Genomic DNA, 6,000 nt, shown 5'->3' on the forward strand with positions numbered 1-6,000 from the left:
ATTTATACCCATCTTGGGAGGTGGAGGAACACCAGCCTTGTAAGCCAATAGCCTTAGTTTCAATCCCAATATCTGCAGTTTAAATGATCAGGGAGTAGGGAATGTTGAAAACTTCTATGTAGCACACCAGAGAGTGGCTGCTAGTCAGAACTGTCGAAACCAGGCTAGATTGCTCAATGTTCTGATTTAGTATGACACTACTTCATAGGTTTAGATAAGAAAAGAAGATTCATGTAGGCTTAGTAAATTAATGAGAAGAGGCAGGACTCCAAGTGGAATGGGAAGTTGTCACATACCTTGTCACACCATAGGTCCATTTAGATCAGTACTATCTACAATGGCTGGCTGACTATCTGGGTTGTTCCCAACACTTCCTGGAGATGCTTGAGGTTGAACCTGGGACCTTTTGCATGGTAAAGATGTGCTCCTTTCCAGAGCTACATCTCTTTGCCAGTTTTCTACAAGGAGAATTTAAAGCAGGAATCAGTAACTGAACTGGAGGTCACTGGACAAACTGAGCCACTGTCTGGCTCCCAAGCTGAATGGTTAGAGGCAAAGAGAATTGTGACTGGTTGCCATCTATGGCCATAGGATTTGACATCAGAGTATTTGGAGGAGCCATCATTGAGCCTCTATCCTCCTCCATTTTCTTCTCAAATTAGCCCTTCTGATGAAACTTTTTACCATCCTGCAATCTCTGGGTTACAACAGAAAAGAGTATGAGGAAGAATTCCCCTGTCTTAGTGCAGCAGCAGTGACCCTTTCCCGAATGTCACTGTGTTGAAATGTACTGACACAGCTAAGCTTACTGTCGCCAGAGCACCTCCTGATCCTTAAATGGCACCCGCTGTCATGTCATGTTTAATTATCATTAATTAAAACTGATTCTAGAGGGCTGTGCGGGAAAGGTGGAGAGATACATCACAAAAGGGAGAGAAAGAGGAGGCAGCAAATGCCACAGGGAAGGGATTTTGCAATGGGACATTGCAATCAAAGCTTAGCTAAAGTTCCAGAAGTTAGAACCCCAAGGAACTAATGTATGGTTACCATATTTTTTTCAATGAATCCGGGGACACTCCCCCCCCCCCCAGCTGCATAGCAACAGGGACTCAGTAGTGGGGATGGTGAGGCAAAAGTCCCTGGGCCCAAGCACACATGCATATTGTATAAAGGTGCAAAGCCCTTCTTTCACACCCTGTGAAACATAAATGCACAGAGTTGTTTTTTTAAATTGGGCAATGGCTGGCCGGCCGTGCCTCCCAAGCCTCCCCTGATCAGTCAAAACAAAGGGGGAAGAGGGCAGGAGATTGGGGGAGACTTGGGAGTCACGGGCGGGTTGTGTGCCGTTGCCCAGGTTTTTTTAAATTCTGCGCATTTATGTTTCACAGGGTGCGAAAGAAGGTCTTTGCACCTCGCCCAGCAGACAAACTATGCACCTTGCACCTCCTCAGGCAATGGCGCGCCGCCCGCCTGGTACTCCTGAGCCTCCCTCGATCAGTCAAAACAAAGGGGGAAGGGGGCAGGAGATGTGTACCGCTGGACGTCCCTGGTTCCCCTTTGGCAGTGGTGGCGGCAGTGACAGTCAGCAGCCCGGAGCCAGCCTGGTAGCACAGTTGGCTCTGGCTGGCTTCAGGAGCTGCTTGCTGGCACCTGCCATTTTTCCTCGCCGGAAGTCCTCATATGATGTGTTGCGCACAAGGCACATCATATGGGGACTTCCGGTGAGGAAAAATGGCGGGCGCCGCAGCAGCAAGCAGCTCCTGAAGCCAGCCAGAGCCAACAGCACTACCAGGCTGGCTCCGAGCTGTTGAGGCTGCTGGTGCCATGTTTCCCGGGGACAGATTTGCAAATCCGGGGACTGTCCCCAGAAACCGGGGACGTCTGGTAACCCTAAACTAATGCACAGAATGAACTGTGCTATTAGAAACAATTAATTCAAGGAAATAGCCATTGCCTTTCCCACTCTGAATTTTACTGGGCAGGTATCACCTGTAATAATGTGCTCCAGCTCCCACCACCCATAACCATTAGGTTTGCTGACTGACTTCACACTCCACCACCATCACCTTTCACTGGTATGAGCCTTACCCTCCATCTTGGAGCTCTCCCCCAGCCACAACCCGTCTGCAGCTATACCCCTCCCTCCAAGCCACACTCATCAGCTCTACCTCATCACACACAGAGAAAGATAATTTATAAATAATAATAACAATACCCTTGAAAATTTTTGGCTGGTTGGGATAAATGTTGTAGGGGCAAAAACTGAGGGTATGGTTGGTACAGCTAATACCCAATGGAGGACCTGAGGAGGACTGACTTCCCTCACCTCTTACACATATCCTTTCTGTGTGTGTCTTTGCAGCATCTTAATTTTTACCTGTCAGCAGGTCCAGCCATACCATTAGGCATAGTGATGCAACTACCTAAGACAGTAGATTCTGGGAAGCAGCAGTGACAACCCCTTGCCTTTTTCTTCTAAGCCCCCTGGCCATTCCTTCAGTTAGAGGACAGATCTACAGATGTAATATAGCTTGTCCTATCCTGGCCTCTACCTAAACTGGCCTGCTGTCTCAGGTACAGTGGTGGAATATGGCGTCCTGTCCTGAGCAAGTTGTATGTGTCAGCTTCTGTGTGTAGAAGAGGGAGGGGCGTCATCTTGCCCTTTGCCTAAGGCCAGAAAACTCCTTGAAGACATGGAGAAGAAAAACATTCTGGGTCTTGTAGATCTTAGTTTCCATTCTTTTCCAAGTCCAACAACATCTGTAGGGACAGGAGAAGCTCAACAGCACCTCCAGTTATAATTATGCATTCCCCTGTTTTCACTTGATACACTGAGGGTCATTTGCACCCCACTTATTACAGTTAGCCCTCACCCAATAAAACTGCCCCCAAAGATGTAATCACAAAGTGTCTAAGCACATCCCACACCCTGCACTAATCCTGATACAGCTGTGAAAGATGGACCGAGTGACCTTGCAGGAACCTTCCCTGCCCTTAGTAATGTGTTTATGTGATTGGCCTCTTGTTAGTGTGTCTCAGAGATAATAACCCTCCCTGACACTCTAGCGTTACACGGATGTCATAAAGATAATTTTCATCAGCACCTGCCAAGTTATGAGTGACACAGGAGTGAAGGGCGTCCATGAGACGCCTGCAAGGAAATTAATTTCTGCTTAATATGGGGCCCGGCAGGTATGTGGGTGATGAGGCCTCTCTCTATCCAGCCACAGGGCAAGGAGGAGAAAGAGGTAAAACTGGAAGACTAATGAGCCATTTCAAATTTAAAGCAAATTGAAGTTGGGAGGGTGTTGCAATTGACACAGGAAGGGCACCGGAAACCTCAGTGGAGAACGCTGCAAGTTGTACTGTTTGAGACAATCTTTTTCATGCTCTGGTGCTATTTAGTTTCTCTCACCCAAAGTTTCATTGTTTATTGACCAGATGCAAATGTGCAAAAAGGAGGCAATTTTATTGTTCACCTTAGATTACCTTGTTGACAGGGCTTCATTAGAGCATGTTTGCAGCACTAGTAAACAGTTTTTAAATATACGATAGGCTGCACCTCCTAGCAAATTGAGAACCACCTTCTACTGCTGCATGAACTGCCCAGAGATAAAGGACAGGACCTTCTGGGAGTGAGTCATAGGGAGTAGAATGCCCCCTTTCCTGAGACTCCTATGTCCTACACTGGAGTGGGAAAACTTTGGCCCTCCATACATTATTAGACTACAAGTCCCATTAGCCTTGACCATTGGTCAAGCTGATTGGGGCTGATGGGAGTTATAGTCCAACAACATCTGTAGGGACATATATTCCATACATCTGTTTTAAAAAGAAATGCACCTCAGGCATTCCAATGTAAAGGTCACTTTATTTCACCAGGCCTTTGTGTTGATTTGTTGGTTTATTATTTTTGTATTTATTTATTTTTAATTTGAGGCTATTTTTCTGCTGCTCTGTGCTAACGCACACACACACACACACACACACACACACACACACATTTTAGTTATGGAGGATTGAACCTGAGACTGTTTGCATGCAAGCTGTGAGATATAGATTTGAAAAGGGTAAGCTTGTTGGCAGGATGGAGGGAAGCCATAAGCTCGGCAAAGCGGTAGGGAATGAGAGTTGTAGACAAATATTTGGAATTACTGTTTATTGTTTAAAGTGAAAATTTAATAAAAATTGTATTCAAAAAGAGAGAGAGAGAGAGAGAGAGAGAGAGAGAGAGAGAGAGAGAGACTGTTTGCATGCAAAACATGTGTTCTCCATTGACCTAAAACTTTTCATTGTGCAAGCTGTAATGAGATTTTGGTTGAATCAAATGGGGTTTGGGTCTCCTCTGCCTTCTTTCCAAGGAAACCAAATTTAAGGTATGTGTGTAACTTATTGCAGCAGAAATAGTGGCAAGGAATAGGGAAGGCAGTTAAGAATTGCACATACCTGAGACCCATAGCTGTCAACGTTTTCCTTTTTTTAAGGGAAATTTCCTTATTCTGAATAGGATTCCTTGCAAGAAAAGGGAAAAGTTGACAGCTATGCTGAGACCTGTCACCAATGCACCTGTTCCTTGCTGTAGCTGCCTGCTTATATTCTCTGAGTTAGCAAACAGCCAGGGAAGCAAGGAGAAGGACTTCTGGTCATTTTGCCCTCAGTCCCTGGGCTGTGGTGTGGATTTTAGGGTGCCTCCAGACCATCACTGTTTTGTGGGAGGGAGTAAAGTGTGCATAGCAGGAATTTAGGTTTGCACAATGTGGATTAAAGCACTCTGTTGCAAAAGCACAAGAAACATATTTTCTGCGGTTAGCAAAATGTAATGCGGAAATACATTGAAAAGTGTAGGAAGAATGAATGATTAACAGGAAGATGTGCAACCATGCCACAAGCAAATTAGAAAGAATGAAGGGGGACAATGATCATTGTCATAGAACAATTCCACAAACAAATCAGTCTAACCTGTATCTAAGATTTGTGCAAACAAATCAGGATGAATGCTCAATAAACCAGTCATCCAGAGCTGTCCTTTCTTAGCATGAGTGATCAAATGGACAGCAGCAATAGTAGCAAGGAATAGGGAAGGCAGTTAAGAATTGCCAAAGGGGGAAAGAGGAGCACACTAAAGTCACCTTTCCAGGGACCCCTAACAATCTTGGAGACAGCAGTGTTGGTGGGCATAAACTCTGTAAACTTCTTCAATCTACTATTTACTGTCTTATGGTGATTAATAAGCCTGAGTTCTGATGATGCAACTATCCCTTCCTCGCTGTACATTAATAATGCAGGAACATTACAATGGAACATGATGCTCATGATTGACACTAGTTTCATCTCATAAAGGGAAGATTTAAGTAAACACAGAAAGAATCTGAGTTACACAGTCAGCCTAAAGCAAGGTGGGGGAACCTCCAAACTGTGAAGTGGATCTGGTCCATGGGGCTTCCCCATCTAATCCACAGATTCCTGTTCCCACATCTCTCTGCTTCCCATGCAGTAATTAGTTTTGGAACCAGTGCTAAATCTTTATATTTCTGATCCATGAAACTGCAAACTTATATATTCCATTCCTCTCGAAGTTTTTCTGTGAGAGAGAACAATGGACACAGACTAGTTTGCTAGCCAGATTAAGTTAAACTGTGTCAATGGGAACATTGGTCGTAGCCAGAATATTCAGAGTAAATCCATTGATGTTAATGGAAATGCCTGACTTAGATCCATTCATATCCGTAGGTCTACTCTGAGCTTAACTTAGATGCAACATGGTATTTCCAAGAAGCTCAGAACAGTGGATTCACATTCCCATGGCTGTGCAAATTATTCTTGCTACATCAGAATCCATGGATCTCTTCCCATGAAAAGTAACCCCCATGGGATTTTCACAAGCCAAATCATGAAGAACTCTGTTATAACTTGTGATGAAACGAGCCTTGTAGGTGTTATCATTCCCTCCACTAACCATTCATCTGAGTTGCCAACTCCGCCAGCCCCAGATATCAGCAA

This window comes from Podarcis raffonei, chromosome 13 (genome assembly GCF_027172205.1).
Source record: "Podarcis raffonei isolate rPodRaf1 chromosome 13, rPodRaf1.pri, whole genome shotgun sequence".
NCBI classification, from domain to species: Eukaryota; Metazoa; Chordata; class Lepidosauria; order Squamata; family Lacertidae; genus Podarcis; species Podarcis raffonei.